Raw genomic sequence first — 17,546 nt, 5'->3', positions numbered from 1 at the left:
CCCCCACCCCCCCAACCCCCCCACCCCCGGCCTGTTTCGCAAACTGCCCATGGAGGAGGGCTGTGTGGCGCCAGCAGTGACTTGTGCGGCAAACTCCCCGTCTGCGGCCCGGACCGCAGGGGCCCGCGGAGCGACCGGAGCAGGTGCCTGTGGAGACACACGGTCTGGGGCACAGAGTGGCTTCTGTTGTGTTTGCTATTGTGCTGCTCAGCTTAGTCACAGGTCGGAAACGAGGAGTAGACGGACGAGAGGAAAAGTGAGGAGGGAGCAGGAGGTACCTACTTTCCTGTTTGTAACGAACGAGGAAGAGGAGAAAAATGGTAAGGAGCGCCATTTACTGAGTTAGCTCTCGGCATCCTGGCGAGCCACTGCCGCTGTCCCCATTTTGCAGATGGGGACCTGGAACCCATGGGGCCAGGCAGCTGGCTCCACTCCCGGAGCTGGGACGTGAGCGTGTGGGGTGTGGAATCCTGGGCGAGCAGTGGACACGGGAGAGGGGGCCTCTCGAGGCTGCACAGACATGAAAAGCTGTGATTATATGGGGTGGGAGGTGAGAGAGAGCATTCTGGGAGGGGGGCAGATAAGAGGAAGATCACGGGGGAAGTCTTGGCCTCAGGCGGATGGTGGTTGGTTCCTTATCTGTAAGATGCAGAAGGCTCATGGTAAAGGTGAAATGTGCCGACGTATTCAAAGCATTTACCACGTGCCTGGCACAGAGCTGGTCTTCTGCATATCACTCCTATCAGGGACCCCACAGCAGTAGGACCAAAGACGTAATGAAGAGATGGAGAAAAACATCTCCTTCCAGAGATGGAGGAAATGAGCAACACACCAGGCTGAGCGTCCACTTCCGGGCAGCCCTCCATCTGCAACCCCAGACCCACCCTGTCCTCAGTCGCCCCGGACACAGCCGATGCTGAGCAGCCTCAACGCTGGTGTGGAGCCCAGTCATGCTCGCGCTCCCTGGGGACCCCACCATCCTGCAGACCCACAGCCAGGACCTCTCCCCGGCCTGGAGAATGGGGCGTTAAGGTCCCCTCCTGTCCCAGCACACCTTACACCGAACTTTCTGCTCACTCACGGCTTGGCAAGACTGCCCCTTTCTCTCTTCTCTGCCGCCCATTCTGGTAGAGGTGCTGAAGAGAAGTTTAAGAAAACAGGGCAGGCAACGTTTCTGCCGAAAAGACCCTGAAATTCAGACTGTTGATCAGAGTTCATTGTTCAAGCATGTGTCAACCATACGGCATCTCCCACATCTGGACACGGGGAGAGACGCAACAAAGGAAAATAGTAGTTTTATAATCAACTTTATCTAACTTTAAGAATGACATAATTACATCTATAATGATGTGTAATCTATAAACTAAGTATATATAATTACGGGCTTCTAATAGTTCCTATAATTTTAACTTTTAACTGATAATAATTAGGTGAAAAATTAAAGCTCTCATCCTCAGAAGCCCCCCCAAAATGCAAAAGCAAAGCTCTCAAGTTTGTAATGCAGGATGTGCTACTGTCCCCGTCCAGAACCAAAGGTGGAGGGGACACACCTCTCCCCTGGCCACACCACGCTGGGGCCTGGGAGGGGACCGGCAACGTGCTCTTTGCACCTGTACCTCACCCCTCACCTGGGGGCCATCCATCAAGCACCCACACGGCACTCTCTGAGCCCTAGGCAAAAACTGGAATAAATATATGAAACCGAACAATCTGGGGAGCTGAGAAAACAGGAAGGCCTGGTCTCAGCTGCGGCCCCTGGGGGGGGGGGGTCTTCCTGCGGGCACCAAGCGGGGACATGCTGTAAAAGAGAATAGACTTAAATAACTGAATGTATCTTTTATGTTACGGGGCCTGACACAGACGCTGGCATTTCTGATCTGAGACCAGATTGAGGCGCCGGTCCCCGTCTGTCCACCTCTAGGCCCCACTGTGCAGCCAGCCACCTACTCCCCACGCCCCATTCATAGTGATAGTGTCCCTGACCAGCTGCAAACGTGGCTGGAGCCCGTTCCTCCTGCTTCGCACTTTCTCTTTCTCCCCCACTTCTGTCTTCTCACCACCTCTTATCCAGCCTTCCAGGCTCAGTACCTGTCCCCATTTCCGTGAAATCTCAGATCCAAGGCCACAGACCTGGGTCTCCCGAACTTCCTGATGCTAAGTGTGCTCCACTCATTTGGGCACTTGCTTGGATTTTATTTTGTCTGCACCATTTCCAGTTAGCGCCCCAGCAGGTGTCTTCCTGCCTCACGCAGCTTTCAGTGCTCCCTTCCGGCCACACCAGACAGGGAGCCCAGTGCACTTGCTGCATTTCAGTCCGCACCCCGGAGGCATCCCAGCTTTTCTCACTTCGGTGCCCGGGCCATTGGATGGATGATGCTGAGGCGAGACGCCCGGAAGCACACACACAGTAATACCTGTGCTGCTAACATTTCGTGGGACAGGGGCGCCCGGGTGGCTCAGTCATTAAGCATCTGCCTTCGGCTCAGGTCATGATCCCAGGGTCCTGGGATCGAGCCCCACATCGGGCTCCCTGCTCGGCGGGAAGCCTGCTTCTCCCTCTCCTGCTCCCCCTGCTTGTGTTCCCTCTCTCGCTGTCTCTCTCCCTGTGTCAAATAAATAAAAATAAAATCTTTAAAAAAAAAAACACATTTCAGGGCGCCTGGGTGGCTCAGTTGGTTAGGCGACTGCCTTTGGCTCAGGTCGTGATCCTGGAGTCCCGGGATCGAGTCCCACATCGGGCTCCCTGCTCAGCATGGGGTCTGCTTCTCCCTCTGACCTTCCTCCCTCTCATGCTCTCTACCATTCTCTCTCTCTCTCAATAAATAAGAATCTTTAAAAAATAAAAATAAAAATAAAAAAAATTTCAGGGGACAGGTTAGGAAACAATGTCTACAAAGGCTCCGCAGAGTGGGGGAGGAGGAGGGAAAGTTTGGGAAGTCAGGCAGCAGGGCTCTGATTGAAACTGATCTGCTAGGCGCTGGCATGGTGGGAAGCCACCTCTTCCATCACTGTTCCCCTCCCGGCCCCCACAAAGTGCCTGTTTCTAGGCAGGCTTTGCCCTTGGCAGGGTATGGAGGGAATGGACCTGAAGCTCAAATCCTGAAAAGGTCATGTTGCTACATTGTAACTTTCATGTTGCTACATTGTAACTTTCTCCTGAAGCCTTGAGCAGGTGGCGATGAGGGGGCCATGAAAACATGGCTGAACTGGCCCGGGCCGGGGGTGGGGGGTGCGGTAGTGGGGGTGGGGGGGTGGTCGGAATTCTCCACCTCCCCTCCCCACCATATGCACATCCTCCCAAATGAAGGGAAGGGGAATTGGGCAACGGATTTTGAGCTAGAGGTGGACTGAGAACAGGCAGTAAAAACGCTCCAAGACTTTACAGTATGAACAATGGTGTGAATAATGTTAGGGGTGGAAAATCAGCTTTATATTAAGTGGAGTCAGACTCTGCTTCCAATTATTGGGCCAATCTTTCAGTGAGGCCAAACGTCAAGAAATACGACTCTCCTGAGTGAGGAGTATAAAAGCCAGGGAGAAGCCCTATGCTTCCCACCCTCAATCAAAACCTTCAGGTGGGAGGAGAGGGAAAGAAAGGGTCTAGAACCCAAACCCCACTGCACCACTCTGGTGCCCTGACATCTGGCTTCTCGAAACTCCCTTCCAGGTGAGCCGCTCAGAGATCACTGAGCTGTGGTACTGGTGCCATCTGACTTGCCAGTCCTGGATACATGAATGACCTTGCTTATCCAGTCATCAGATCCTGAGCCCACTGGGTGCCCAGCACAGTCGGAGGTGCTTGGATGTAACGGTGAGCAAACCGATTCCAGCAGAGGAGACACAAATGCGCAGGCACAGAAACATATACCCTGGAAGATGGCTCTCAGGACGGCAGGGCAGCGGCGGCGGGCGGGGGCTGATCTTTCGGGAGAGTTCAGAGGAGCCCTCTCTGGCTGTCACAGCAGTTTAGCGCAAAGCACGCCGTGACCTAATTGAATATGACCTGTGCCAGACAAGCGGCTGGCTTTGTACACGGGGATGTTTCCGGTGCCTGGAACTGGGAACACAGGTAAGAGGTGACTGGCTGCCGTCGGGGGGAAAAAACGTCAGCAGGTTCACGGTGGGGACAGGGACAGGGGGTGGGCTGCGTGATTAGCCAGGGAGAGGGCAGAGGGTGTGGGCACGTGGAGGGTGAGTTGGGTTCTGGCAGGTGGAACAGACAGGGTCCGCGGTAGGCTGGATGGGGTGCGGGAGAAGAGGTTAGGGAGACATTCTAAGGTTTCTGCCCTGAGCAGCTGGGGCAGGGAGGGAGGGGCAGATGGCAGGGGCACAGGGGCTGGGGTTGGGACACCTCAGTCAGGTGAGGGGATCCTGCAGTCTTGGCTCGGACTAGTGCAGTAGTAATGGTCCTAGCCCACCCTAGCCTCGAGCCTCCCCCTTCCCTGGCACCGCAACACCTCAGATCACCCCGTCCCCATTCCCTGCCCCACCTCTTCTCTCCCAAACCCTGCCTGTCGTTCTCCTTGAAACACTTACCCACTCAGTCACCAGATATAGGTTCCAACCCCTTCCAGGCACTGGGCAAGATGAGAAATTGAACTTCACCAGGTCTGGAAGCAGCGATAGTTCAGGATCAGCAACACCATTAGCACCCAGATTTTGTTCTCTAAAAGCGACTCCCCACTGTCAGGAGGCACACTGCCCACAGTGAGGTATTCTCTTGGACAACCACTACATCCGGATCTATCGGGCATTCACGTCTAACTCCCAGGTTACCAGGGAGGGAGGGAGGAACAGGTGAAACACCACCCCTGTGAGCACTCAACACAGCCAGAATGTGGGACCTTCCACAGGACAGAGGCAAGAAGGGGAAAAACAAGGTGGGAGGGGTCTGTTCTAATACAAAGAAGACAGACTAACAAGTGGGAGGGCCCTATTTAAATCCTGATTTGAACACTCCAAATGTTAAAAACAGAAACAACAAGACAGCTCGGAAACCACTGAAGAAATCTGAATCTCGATGGTATAACATGATACTAAGAGAATATTAATTTTGATAGTGGCGATAATATTGAGGTTATGTTTTTAAAGTGTCCTTATTCTTTATAAAACACACCTTGTGCTAATTCGGAGCGGCATTTCATGACATACAATGTCTGGCATTCACTTGAAAAACAACTGCTACTAAGATGAAATAGTTAAAGTTACTTTAGGTGCCATGGATATGGGGAATCCTTACGCTATTCTCTCTACTCATATTTGTTTATATGTTCCGTAACTTTAAAAAAATAAAAGCTAAAGGAAACAAGTTCCCTCTTCTACAGAAAAATACGTCCAGGAAGCAATGAGTCCGGGGTCAAGGGCGTTCCCCAAAACACTCTAGCCCTGCCTCAAGCATTCACTGCCACTTCTCTAGAGGCAACAAGGAGAAAGAGACAAAGACAAAAATCCTAGCAAGATATCCACGTGTAAAATGCAGACCAAGCCCTCAAATGGATTTCCATTTTTTTAATTTCGGAGAGAGATGAAGATTAAAATACAATTTGAAAACACTTTGCACTTCCGTGCCAATCTATTAAGCGAGTTAAGGGAAGGTGTGACGTTCTCCGAGTGAAAGCCTGCACCTCTCTGCTCTCCCTTTGCTCCCTCCATGGACTGGTAACGAGCTCTCAGAATCTTCTGCAGCTCCATTATCCACACGGTCACCGCATCAAGTTCCCAGGCCTGGTCCGGGCCACGTGGGAGTCAGGCCACAGAGGCTGGGCCCCCGAGCCTCACCCTGTCTCAGCAGAGTGACTTTGGGGAGCTCCATTCCCCCGTCTCAGTCTCCTGATGTCTAAAGCGGGGACAATGGCACCACTAGTCAGTGGTGACGCTCCTATGTCTGTGCTTGGTAAATAAAAGCTGGGTGACTCCTTGGCGATGGTGATTGACTATGGGCCATGTTTCCGACCTTGATCGAATGAGTACGTACTTGCTCAGTGCTTTCTCTGCCAGGTCCCTGTAAGGTGCAGGGAGGGATGGGCAGAAATCTTCCAGGCTCTCTTACAGAAGGGAGTCAGGAACACCCAAGCGAAACGGGGATTTAGCCACACTTGCGAAGGGTCTGGCTGACAGCCAACTCCTAAGGGCAAAAGGCCCTTACCCCACTCATCCCTCCAACCCTTCACACACTGACCCCTCCCTATTTCTCTGATCCAAATCCTAGTGCCCTTCAAGACCGGATCAAATCCCCCTGACCCCAAATTCTGAAGTGTCCTTGACTCGCAAATGGGTCTCTGGGCCTTCCGCTTCATGATGGCAGGTTCATGCACCTCTGGTCCCTTTTACCTCCTTGAGCTATGACCAAAATGCACTATTTAAGTTCCCAGAGGTGTCTGGAAGCTTAGACTTCTACCACCTGCTCCTGAGGTCTCCATCAGAGTGGTCCTCCCAGAATTACTTGCTAAGTTGCTTTATGGAAAGAAAGCTTTCTTAAAAGCAAGAAGTATGAAGGCTGTGGTCATTTTCTGAGGTGTTTACCTTCCCACAGGCACAAAGATGTCATACCCTTGTTAAGCCTCGGGCCCAAATGTTCTCCTTGAAGATAAGAGGCCTTTCCTTCCATCCTTGAATGGAAGTTGGGTCCACACTGTCCCCATGTGGGCAGAACCCACATTCCACAATGAGTTTCTGCCAAAGAGCCTGGAAGTAAGGCATAAGATGGCATTCTCAACGTAAAACCGTAAAAACAAATGCCAAGGGCTGTGCAGAGATGTGCAGAAGTCGCCTTCCAGAGAACAAATGGTCTCCTGGCCAACACTCAGACCCCAGCTTCATGTGAAGACATGGACACAGCTGTAGAAAGAGTGAATCAACCAGAAGGCACGCTGGTCACGTGGGGGCCAGGCCTGCCCACGGGGCTGATACCCCTCTACCATGGCATACCCACTGAGTCCCTTTGCCCAGATTGCACACGTACCCATCCGTCTCCTAAGTGTGATCTGAATTCCAGTGCACATCAGTCTTCAGCGCAAAAATTTTTGATCAGCAAGTGTGAGCATTTGCTTCATCCTACTGTCTCCACTGAGAAATAGACTATTAGCTGCATTCTTATTTTCAGACATAAGTGTATCATAAGGTTGCTTAATATCAGTTCATTGGAGCCTGATTAAAATAATAACAAATCAAATGTAATAGCCCAAAGCACTGAGGATCAGATTCTGGAATGTGTAAGTCTTCCAAGTACAACCAGCCTAGGGAGAGGTCCATCCCACGTCCTGCTATCTCTAGGGCTCCTCTACAAACAGCCATTTGTTTGTGGCCAGGAATTTTAACTTACGGCGTACTCACGGGTCAGCTGGTCACCCCTCGACAGTACGCCCCGCCATCCACTGCCATCGCCCCGGTCCCCAGTTCTACTTCATCCGCGTCTGCTGCTCCCCTTCCTCTTTTCCATTCTCAGTGGTGCCCTGTTGCCCCCTCCCCCGCCCCGGTGACCTTCTTTCTGGTCTGTCTGCCTCCAGCATCACAGGCTCCTCTCATCCAGTCTGTGCCCCACACCCGCTTGATCCTGTCAACACGTTTGTTGGGTCCCCATCATCCACAGGTGCAGTGAGACTCCCTAGCAGAGTCCTACTGCTTGGCGCGCCCTGGCTCTTCCACTTCGTCCTACCACACACCGTGAGCTAAAGTCAAGTTCCTGGAATTACCTAGCACTCTGTACCTACCCCCAAGGTCTGGCCTCTTGCTCAAGCTCTTCTCTAGGCCCGAAGTCCCTTTCCATGGCATGTCAAAACCTTATCTGTCCACCAGGTCTCAGCCCAAATGAGATCTCCCTGGGAAGTTTTTCTTGATGCCCCCCAACCCCTTCTATTACAAGTAACTTGTCTCTCTTCCCCAGTCCCCCCATTTAGGGACTCTGTACCAATAGTTCATCAAAGTCAGACAGACGTGATCTGAAATCTCATTCCATCACTTACTAGCTTTAAAACATCAGCATATTACTCAACCTCTCTGGCCTTCAGTTTTCTCTGTAAAAAAGGAATAATATAATGTCCCTCAAAAAATTGTTCTGAACATTAAATAAGACCAATGTTCGCAAAAGAACCTGCAGGAAGCCGTGGTAATGGTCAGCTTGATTCTCTTCTTTCTCACATTCCAGAGGCTTCCCTGGTAGGGATTTCTCCCCCCATAGAGCACGCATTTCCTCGGGAGTTTGGGGGGGGGGGCGCGTGGGGAGGTGAGCCTTGCCCGTTTTGTTGCTTTGCTGCCTGCAACACACAGAACAGGGCTTGCACGACCACAGACAAATATTTGTCATTCACCAACCTGGGTAAGTGTGTGAGTTTCAGGTAAGAGGAAATTCACAAAGATCCCGATTATGTCAAAAAAGTCAGTTAAGGATCGGTAGGGCCCTCTAGCCCAGTACATTTTTTTTTAAAGCAACATTAAGAAATTACTAATCACTTTAAGAGCATTTAAAGCAAATTTTAGAATCTACTTAAGATAAATACCTGCTCTTAATTTTTATCTATTTGCTATCTTCGCTCACCTTCCCCTCATCAAAATATAATTAGGCTTATTTTCATAACTCAGATTCATTACCCACCGAGAAATACATAAATCGTAATTTGTAAAAGGTTAAAAAAAATTAAGATGCTAAAATATACACTATTCCCAAAATAATTTGTAAGGCCATGTGAAGGAGAAACCATCCTGGAATTGTTTTTTAAAACACCTTTTCTTTGGGGCACCTGGCTGGCTCAGTGGGAAGGGCATGCGACTCTTAATCTTGGGGTCGTGAGTTCAAGCCCCACATTTTGTGTAGAGATTACAAAAAAAAAAAAACACAGATAAACTTAAAAGAAAAAAACAGAACTTTTCTTCACATGAGACATTCCTCCTCTCAGCTTAGGAGGCCACGGGGTACTTAACTTTGCCTTTTCTAGTAAAGGACCAACTTCAGTGGAGCAACTTTTAATTATCGAGAAAAATGTATAAATTGGTTATTCTTCTCTCACAAGTGATAAATGAGGCCACCAGATAGTTCGGAATCTGTCCTAAACATCAGCCATTTCAAGTGAAACATTTCACTAGTGTTTTCAACAAGGTAATATTCTGTCCCTGTTAAGGTTGTCAGATAGAACACAAAGCGCCCAGCGAAAGTGAATTTCAGATAAGCTACAAATTGTTGTTCAGCGTAAGTATGTCTCATGCAACAGTAAAGGAAAAATACAGTCACAGTCAAATAGGAGCCATGGAATATCTGGGGCGTACTCATATTAAAAAATTCTGTGTTGTTTATCTGAAATTCAAATTTCACTGGGCAGCCTGAATTTTTATTTGCTAAATCTGGCAGTCTGAGTCCTTATCAAGCCAGCCGTCGGCATGGCAACGGCACTGAGGAGGCTCCGGGAAGGCAGCTCTGGATGGACTGACCTGCCTCGGCGGTCCCGTGGGCTCTCGTGGACCTCGTGGGACCCTGACAGCCATCTGGGAGATGGGTCTGACTCCCCCACTCTACAGATGACAAGACAGAAGGGACAGGGCTCCCCAAGGTCACGGATCTGGGGGAGCAGATTCCTCTTGCCGCCCAGGATTCCTAGCAGTGGATGGCAGAGTCTTCTCACCTTGCTGGCCTCATGAATATGCAGAACATGTGTTTCCGAGAGTCTTAGCAATTGATACGTAATAAACTTGTGCTTCAAATATATCCCAATCTTTCAAAGGTCCCTGAGAAATCATTTTACTGGGGTTTGCCTGAGCTTTATCTAATCACGTTTTAAAGCCACTCCGTGGGCACCATGACCTGGTACTAAACCCTAATTGCTCAACAGCCCTGGGAACACCAAGGCCAAGCACTAAGGGGCTTTGCCATCTGTGAGCGCCCTGTGTAGTCCCCACCAGCTCTGGCTGTGGAGGCTGATCGCTGCAGCCGGCAGAGCCCAAGGTGAGGCATGGGCTCGGGCATCCTGCGGAGGTGCAGTAACCCCAGCCCAGGCTGCCCGGGGGGGGGGGGGGGGGCGCGGAGACCGGAGGGATAGCGGAAGGACACAAGGGCTGGAGCAGGCGGCAAGAGGGGGAGTCAAGGAAGGAGGGAGGAGGGGAGAGCACACACCGTGCTCGGGCAGGGAGCTAGGCTCGTCACACAGCCTACCTCCTCACCTAGCCCCAGGTCACCTGTCAGGATTAGGATCTTCCACACCGAAGCAGAGACTGAGGCTCACATTTCAGTAACTCGCCCAGGATCTCTGGTTTGTGCACTTCCGGGACCAAGGCTGGGTAGGGGGTGGGCACAGCCGAGAGCCCCCTCCCTCAGCTTCCTTCTGCCCACGAGCCCCTTCACCCTCTCCTCACCTCCCGCCCTCCCAACCCACTCAGGGTCCCGTCAGCAGAGGCCAAACATCAACCTTGACACCGGCCTCCGGAGGCTCTGTACCCGTGCGGGCCTGGGCTCTGTGGTCACATTTTATCATTTTACCCGGGATGTGTATTTGTCCTCGTTGTAGCACGTTTGGACACAGTGCCTCTTACCATGGAAGCTGCACCTCCTTGTAACTGTGGCGGGTCTGCTTCTTTCTTAGAGATCTCTAAGGCAGGATGCGCCCCACAATCAGGGGCATCTTAGGTTCCGTGAACGACAGGAATGAAAAGAACCAGGGTGACCTTTGCAAACTGATGTCCTTTAGACAGGCTGTATCTGCAACGCAGCCGTGTAGCTGGGTAGGGCCGGGCGCAGAGGCAGCGGGGACGGGGAGGGGGGCACAGGTGGAGCCCAGGGGATTCTCGAGGCAGTGGAACTGTTGTCTATATTGTCGTGTACCACACTAATGCAAGACGCTAATAGTAGCGGAAACCGTGTCTGTGTGTGTGTGTGTGTATGTGTGTGTGTGTGTGTGTGTGTGTGTGTGGCGGGTGGCAGAAGCGAGGGTTACACAGGAACTAACTGTGCTTTCTGTTTTCCTATAAACCTAAAACCACTCTTAATAAAGTCTATTAATTTAAAAAAGGACAGGGTGAGTTGATTCTTTTCTATTTCTTCCATAAAAGAATGTTCTAGAAGACACATAAACTACCGTTGATGTTTCTGCCCTTGGCATGTTCTCTCCTGCCTTTCAGCTGGTGTCAGTTCTTGATGGCCCATCAACAGAGTCCTTGAGACGCTTTGCCAGGAAGAAAGCAAACCGAGGTTCTGTCAGATCCCTGGCCTTACGATGTTGACCAAGACGGTAGAAAGAATCCCACTCCACCTGCACCTCCAAACACCTCAGATCTCACTCTGCAATCATGAGGGCGAGAAAGGAAGATCAGCAGCTGCCAAGCCCCAGTAGGTCCAGAAGGAAAATGAACGACATCAGCATGACCTGAAGTATCCATCTCTAGGGTGAAGGCCAGCAGAAAGGAATCCATCATTAGGAGAGTCAGCGGCGTTGGCTCTTGGGCCATGATTTGATCTATCTATCCAATAGACTCTAATCTGAGGCTATAATGGTAGTCAAGGCTTGTACTTTGTTCTTGACAAATATATTCAGAGGCAAAAAGTCTTCCCAATCTAGATTTCCCATGAACAGAATTCGGTTAGACTCGCTGCTACTCTGGTGTTCAAATCTCCCCAGCATCACTACCTTGGTTTCTGAATCCCTGAAAGGCTAATGACTGCATTCCAGATATAATAACATATTGATTAAGTGCTCGTTATGGGCTATGCATAGCGACAATGTTTACAAATGTTACCTTATTTAATGAGGCAGCTGCAGTAGACCCTTTTTACACATGAGAACACCAAAGTATAGAGGACTTGAGTAGACACCCAGGGTCACAAAGCCAGACTCAACCTAGGCCTGGTGGACTCCAAACCCCATACTCTTAACCACTCTGCTGTATGCAAATTAAAGAGTAAGAAATATGTAGAACAGTAAAAATGTGGTACTTAGGAACTGAACAAAATGGGGACAATTATACCATCGCAATAGAAACTCAAGTGTAGAGGGGCAGATCTCTGATCAAGGGGGCCGAACCCCTAGACCACTGAAGTTAGGATGCCAAGCAGCACAAAGAGAAGGCGCCAAACATCTCAGGTACGAGTGGAGAGATTTTCCACTCCCAGCAGCTCTGATGGCTGGTGAAACTAGAGCCAGACAAGATTAAAGATGTATACATACATTTTCCCATCTGTTATAGTCCTGGAGACATCGATTGAGTCATTAGGGTAAGGACACAGTCAAGGTTAAATTGCAGTCATTTGCCTTTTGTCGATTGATGTTCGAAATATCAATAACCAAGATTTTGTCAGATACAGGTTACATGAGCTGAGAGATTGCATCCGCGTCATCCCAGCGGGTAAAGATATTGTAGCAGAAGAGAGTTTCAGTCAATGTGGACAAAACTAGGCCCCAAGGAGGTTACTGTTCCCTCAGTAAGTTCAAACTCTGGAGTCAGCACAGACTGGGTTGGATCACTGACTCTACTTCTTCTAGGTGATGACTTTGGGAAGGTCATTTGTTTTTCTTCAATCTTTTTTTTTTTTGAAAAGATTTTATTTATTTGACCGAAAGAGACACAGCTAGAGAGGGAACACAAGCAGGGGGAGTGGGAGAGGGAGAAGCAGACTCCCCCTGCTGAGCAGGGAGCCCGATGCGGGGCTCGATCCCAGGACCCCGGGATCATGACCTGAGCCGAAGGCAGACGCTTAACGACTGAGCCACCCAGGCGCCCCTGTTTTTCTTCAATCTTGAAGGCAGAAATGGTGCTTTCGCCTCGAGGCCCCCTAGCCTGCAGCATTGTGACCCGAGCTGTACAGTGTATGGGGTGGCACACTGGTCTCCTTCCCGGACTTCGAGTGACCGTCTTATTTTATGCACCCTATTCATCCCCCGTTTCCAATGTGTCTTTCTTCTCTCCCCTTTCTTGCCTTCTTCAAAATGATCAGAACTCTCCTGGCTCCTTTCTTCCCTTAGATGTTGCCTGGTATGTCCTTGCTACCTTGACAGCATTTTGACCCTTTGAAGAAGATTTTCAAAAATAGTTTTTATTCAGTGTTTTTAGGTTGGTTTTAATTTTCAGTTTAGGTTTTAGGTCAAGTTTTAGTTTTAGTTTAATCTTTCTTCTCGCAGAACAAGAGTGGGTGAAGTAACCTCAGCAGCCATATTGAAAATGGGTCTGTTCTCTTCAAGGTGGTTCACTTTTCTAAGCCTCAAGGTCTCCAAATGTAAAGTGGGGTTAATAATCAGTGTCTCTAGCTGTGCTGTCCAGTGTTTTATAATGGTAACATTTTGAAATGGTAATTTGAACGTACTGTGGTAATAAGATATATTATTAAAATGAATTTCACCTGTTTCTTTTAATTTTTCATTGTGGCTACCAGAAAATTAAAGATTACATATGTGGTTCTCATTATACTTCTAATGGGCAGCACTAATCTAAAAGATGAAGTTAGAGCTCCTTAGCATGTTATAAAGAACCTTCATGAGTGGTTCTCATGTCCTTGATCAGCCTCACTCCCAAACTTGGTCACCCCTCCTGTGTGTGTGTGTGTGTGCGTGTGCGCGTGTGCGCGTGTGCGCGCGCGCGCGCGCGTATGAGTCCTCCACAAGACTGTTATTTGAGGAAAGAAACGTTTTTTCATCTTTGTGTTATCAGACTTGGTGCCTCTTACAGAGTAGAAATCCAGGGAACATTTGAGGAATGAATGAATGAAATACTTTCCAAGGTAAGTGATCTGATACTCTTGCCGTTCAGATGGGAGCCTCTCTTCACTTCTGGTTTCTCTATGTAAATGCCTGCCCTCCTAACACCCCTTTACTCACCTGACCCAGGAGAGGTGGCGTAATATATGACTGGTGAGTTTAAGAAGGTTGCACAGGAATTCTCGACTTGGGTCTACCCTCCATCTTCAGGTGAGCACTCCAACACTCTCCGGGGACTGCTCTCTTTGATCTTAGGAGGCTGCCCTGGGCCCACTGCCTGCCCAATTCTGGGGCTTGGTCAGCAGGCCCATTTGGATTTTACAAAGCTATAGCTTCCTAGACAGGCTCCATCAGGGACAGAGGAAACATTCTGGCCACCATCTTCCATGTCTTTGCTTAAGTTCTCAAATTGTTCGGAAAAATAACTGGGCAGGATACTAGTCATCAGGGCCTCTTGGAGATCTCAACATTGTCTATGTCCAAAATCACATATATTCTTTTCTCCACAAGAATAAAATACAGTTTAATTTAACCATGCTGGAAACATTTGGAATTTGAAGCAAACTTACCATTTAACTCCAAATCAAGTTGAAGAGTAACTCAGGGCAAGAAGCTGGCTACTGTTTTCAGGGTAAGGTTCTAGCTCTTTCCAATGGCAGTCTCCCCCCCAAAAAGGGGAAAAAGCAGTTACCCAGAGAAGACAAGCACTATAGGACAACAAGTGGACTGGAAGGCGAACTGGAATAAACACTTTTCACACAAACATTCATTGTGTGGTGTGTCCTGCAATGGATACACAGTCACTCCTACCTCTAGAGCCATCTAGAATTACAGGCATTTCATACAGTAACAAGTCATCTTTAAAAGGCCAAAAAAGGTTTGTAGATGTACTAACATCACAGTTCCCTCAGTGTGTTCCCGGTCCCTGCAGCAGAAGCATACTTGGTAGAACCGCATCAAGTAGTCAGAGACCCAGAGGAAGACAAGAAACGCCAGGATATCTAATGCATCCAGCCATGTCATGCCTCGGTTGTCTTTACCGCTGGGAATAGGAAACAGTTCTAGGAAAGCCACCCTCTATCTCTCAGATCTGAAACTTCACATCCATAGCAACTTTAGACCTAAGCAGGGTTACCGCTCCCGACAGGCTCATTCCGCACGCGCAGTCACACCCACCTCCCTTCTCTTGGCAGGTGCAGCAGCCAGTGAGCCGGTCATGTTAAGGCTCCGCCCACTCTTGCACGGGCCTGGGCGCCCCTCCCTCTCTTGCAAGGTTTCACGCTTCATATGCTGCTGCATGTCCTGATAGTCAAGAGTGCCTCCAGGTGTCAGAGTTTGAGGACTAGCATAGCTTAACAGACCTTAACAAAACCAGTCACAAAGCAGAAGGACAGTCCTGACTTCTTTCCTGAATGATTGGGTTCACCATCTTCAAATACTCTCTTTCAAGGAGACGGAGAAATGCAACAGGGAGGGACGTGGTAAGTTACACTGTGGACACTGAGTGCTGAATTTTTACCGGTATTTAAAGCAACATTAAGAAAAATCCAGGAACTGGTGAGTCTGGGAGGTTGGAGGGAAATCGGGAGAAATCAGAGAAGGGAAAGTTTGAAAAGATGGAAGAAAGCGGTCCGTGCCAAGTGCAGCAGGGAAAGCACATCAAATATCACGTGGTGATTGTGGGGGGGACACCAACTCTGAGCAGTTGGACCTGGAGGGGAGGACCTATGTCCCCAGATAAGTCTGAAGCAACAGAGTTGGGGAGTAGACCAGACTTAAGGGTCAGAGTTCAACTTAACGTGTTAAATCCTAGAAGCCAGGAGAGGAAGCACTGGAAAGGTGACGAGCTGGGAGAGTTCCAACGGGATGCAGTCACTGAGCAAACATTTGAGGAGCACTCACTGGGTGGCCAGCCCTGTTCCAGGCCCTCGGAAATACCGCCATGAATGAGAAAAACAAATACCTGTCCTCTGAGAGCTTGTCCACTAAGGGGGAAGCACTGAGGGATCAAGAGCGGTGTGCACGTTCCGGGAAAATATGGTAGGCTAAGGGGCGGGGGGGGGGGACTGCAGGAGGGGGCGGCCAGGGAAGGCGTCTGGGAGGTAATAGCTTGAGAGCCTACCACGTCAGTAGCTGGGGAAGGCTCTCCAGCGGAGGGGACAGAAAAGGCGAGTGGCGCCGGGGGAGTGTGCCCGATGCTTGCAGGTCCCTGCAGGAGCGTACAGAGCCTGGGGCACAGGGTATGAGATGGGAGTGGTAGGAAGTGAGTCAGCCGACGTGGGCCAGGCCAGCCTCAGAAACCACAGGAAGAACTCTGGATTTTACTATAAATGTAATGGGAAGCCACTGGAGGGTTTCAGCCCTGGAAGGACTTAAGGTGACATGATTTTACAAAGATAGTGTGAGGTTGGGAAGGGGGAAACGGAGAGGTTGAGCTTGGGATGAGAAAATGACTCTGTGTTTCTTCAAATGGGAGAGACAGACAGTCAAAGTTGGGGTGGGGGGTGTCTGTGGGACTCAGCCTTCCGGGCAGTCCAGGCACACCAGCGGGCCTGTGTGGCCGTCACAAGCCTCTTCCAGAAAAGCTAATCACAACTGGTGCCACGCGTGCAGACTTTACCCACACCCAAAAGCACATTCCCATACTCTGCTCCATGGAACCCCAATTCAGTAACACTAGGGGGTGACATTAACAAGTGTTTGGGGAGATGGGTCTTTTGGAAAACAATGAGACATACCAGTGTCTTCACCACCAGCTTTGTCAGGACAACACACTTAATGTGCTAAGGAGATTCTTCAGAGAGGGAGGGGTCTCCTCACACTACAGGGCTGCTAAGGAACGAATGTTCCAGGAAACCGTGAGTAATTCCTGATGAAGTTAAGCACACCTGTTTATCTTGATCTCTTGATGATTTATTCCATATAATCTTGGTAAAAATTCTCAAGGTCTAAACCTGGTTGCCCTCTCCTCTGGAAAATCTCCCAGAGCACCAGGCTTGCTCCCTCCTGCCTCGGGGTTGGGGGAGGGGGGGTGGTGGCTGGAGGGGGGTACCCACCCTGACTGCTCCTGTTTTTATCTCCAAAACCAGATCTGGAGTTTCCCTGCTGCTCTTAACTGATAGAGGTCATCTTGCCGAAGCTCCTGGAAAGATGTGGAGGGTGGAGGGGAGGCGGGCAAGGAGAGTCTGATGACCCAGCCCTTCCTCCCGGTGAAGGTCCCGGCAGAGGGCACTGGCCAGAGGGTTAAGTGGCTCCAGGCATTCAAGTTCTGGGAATACATTACTTACCTGGGCTCACCATCAATCAATATTCATTAGAGATTGACTGAAATTTGGTCCTGGCCTCCCTGTCAGCTGAAGTGAACAACCCCGCATAGTTCACCCAAATTCAGGCTAGTGACTTATTCGCTCCATTTTAATGTTTCCTCTGTTGGGTGGGGGGGGGGATATCTTTTCCACTTCTGTTTTTACCCCTACTCTTCCTCAGTTTTCTACTTCTTTCTTCCTCACTCATTGTGTATTTTGTATCTTCACAGTTTTCCCTTCCTGCCTTCTATGACAAAGAACTGAGTATGTTCCCATTGTATTTACTGATATGCTAACGGAAAAGTTCTGTGTTCCTTATTCTTCACTTCAAAGGTGGATAAGGGGCGCCTGGGTGGCTCAGTTAGTTGAGCGTCCACCCTTGATTTGGGCTCTGGTCATGATCTCTGGGTCGTGGGATCGAGCCCCGCTTTGGGCTCCATGCTCAGTGCAGAGTCTGCTCAAGAACTTGGGGACAGTGCCTAGAACATTGGATCATTGTTGCTTTCTCCCTCTCCTCTGGCAAAGTATGTGCGTGTTAACAGGAGAAATGACCCAGAGCTCCCAGACATCTTCA

General features: G+C 49.8%; 1 protein-coding gene and 1 long non-coding RNA gene across 6 annotated transcripts in view; one reads left to right on the top strand and one right to left on the bottom strand.

Annotated features, from left to right (window-relative positions):
• AGPAT4 (1-acylglycerol-3-phosphate O-acyltransferase 4) overlaps positions 1–17,546 on the bottom strand; it is a 120,892-nt gene that overhangs the window by 37,703 nt on the left and 65,643 nt on the right. The window contains exon 1 of one of the 4 annotated variants that reach the window (XM_027601194.2): positions 4,537–4,858. The exons of the other annotated variants lie outside the window; for them this stretch is intronic. The gene's annotated coding sequence lies outside the window, so the exon portion shown is untranslated. Of the gene's footprint in view, positions 1–4,536; positions 4,859–17,546 lie in introns of those variants that run through there. 4 annotated transcript variants of the gene reach the window in all.
• Positions 100–12,586, top strand: LOC113926389. Of its 2 annotated transcripts, none has more exons than XR_003521300.2 (3): positions 100–320; positions 3,668–3,811; positions 11,101–12,586. It is a non-coding gene; the product is annotated as an uncharacterized LOC113926389 (long non-coding RNA). The 2 variants fall into 2 exon arrangements; XR_003521301.1 differs by lacking the exon at positions 11,101–12,586 and adding an exon at positions 5,325–5,874.

This window comes from Zalophus californianus, chromosome 7, assembly GCF_009762305.2.
Source record: "Zalophus californianus isolate mZalCal1 chromosome 7, mZalCal1.pri.v2, whole genome shotgun sequence".
NCBI classification, from domain to species: domain Eukaryota; kingdom Metazoa; phylum Chordata; class Mammalia; order Carnivora; family Otariidae; genus Zalophus; species Zalophus californianus.
The sequence above is the reverse complement of the archived record's forward strand: the minus strand, read 5'-3'. Positions and strand labels throughout refer to the sequence as shown.